General features: G+C 62.6%; 1 protein-coding gene across 1 annotated transcript in view; it reads left to right on the top strand.

Annotated features, from left to right (window-relative positions):
- The window catches only part of SPAG7 (sperm associated antigen 7), a 12,213-nt gene that overhangs the window by 5,530 nt on the left and 5,748 nt on the right, over positions 1-935 (top strand). The gene's annotated exons all lie outside the window — the stretch shown is intronic.

The raw sequence follows: 935 nt of genomic DNA, 5'->3' as shown, positions 1-935 counted from the left end.
TATTTAACAGCGGGGAGAGGGGGATGGGGCACGCAGAGGGGGTGATAAAGAGCCTCATTGTCCTCCCATGGTGCCTGTGTCTGCTTTGGGGGGGCGGTTTTGGGGAGGGGGGCACCCCCACGTCCCAGATTGTGTGTGTGTGCATCCCATTCCCCAAAAAAACCACGGGTCAGGAGCTCCTGGTGCTTCACAAAGGTTTTTGGGGTGGGGGGAGCCCCTTGGTGAGGGGGCCAGGGTGCCCTTCCTCTTCCTTCTTGGCCTTGGGGGGTTTTGTGCCCTCCCAACTTGGCCTCCCAGTGCCAACAGTGCCTCCCAGTTCCATCAGAGGTCCTCCCAGTTCCATCCCAGTGCCCTGCAGTGCCTCCTGGTCCTCCTCAGTGTCACTCTCCTGCCTCCCAGTTCCATGCCTGGGGTGTCCAGACCCCAAATCCCTCCAGGGACCCCAAATCCCTCCAGGGACCCCACACATGGATGCACCTTGGCCAAGGGTCCGTGGGCATCCAGGCCCCAAGACTGCCCCTCCAAATTCCTCTCCTTCCACGGGCCGAGGGACGCCGGTGCCCCCCCCCTCCACCTCCTGCCCCTGACTTTTCTGCAATTACCAGAAATTCGTGATGTGACCCCAAAACCCACACCTGTGCTGGGGACTGTCACCTCCTGCCCTGGGGCCCTCTGTGTCCCCAGCACTCCTGAGTGTGTCATCACAGCCCTGAGCCCCCTGCACACCCCCAGGACCCCCCCTCACCGCAGCACCCCTCTTGCCCCTCAGCTGTGGACAAATCTGTGAGATTCCCGTGGGAATCCGGGGTCTCCTGAGTGGATTTGGGGGGCCCCGGGGTCAAGGCCAAAGTCCTGGGGGTCCCAGCCCAACCCTGGACCCCACAGGTCGCCCCCAAAAATGGGGAGAACCCCGCATATACAGTGCCCTGAGCTGA

Source organism: Geospiza fortis, unplaced genomic scaffold, assembly GCF_000277835.1.
Source record: "Geospiza fortis unplaced genomic scaffold, GeoFor_1.0 scaffold4758, whole genome shotgun sequence".
NCBI lineage: Eukaryota > Metazoa > Chordata > Aves > Passeriformes > Thraupidae > Geospiza > Geospiza fortis.
The sequence above is the reverse complement of the archived record's forward strand: the minus strand, read 5'-3'. Positions and strand labels throughout refer to the sequence as shown.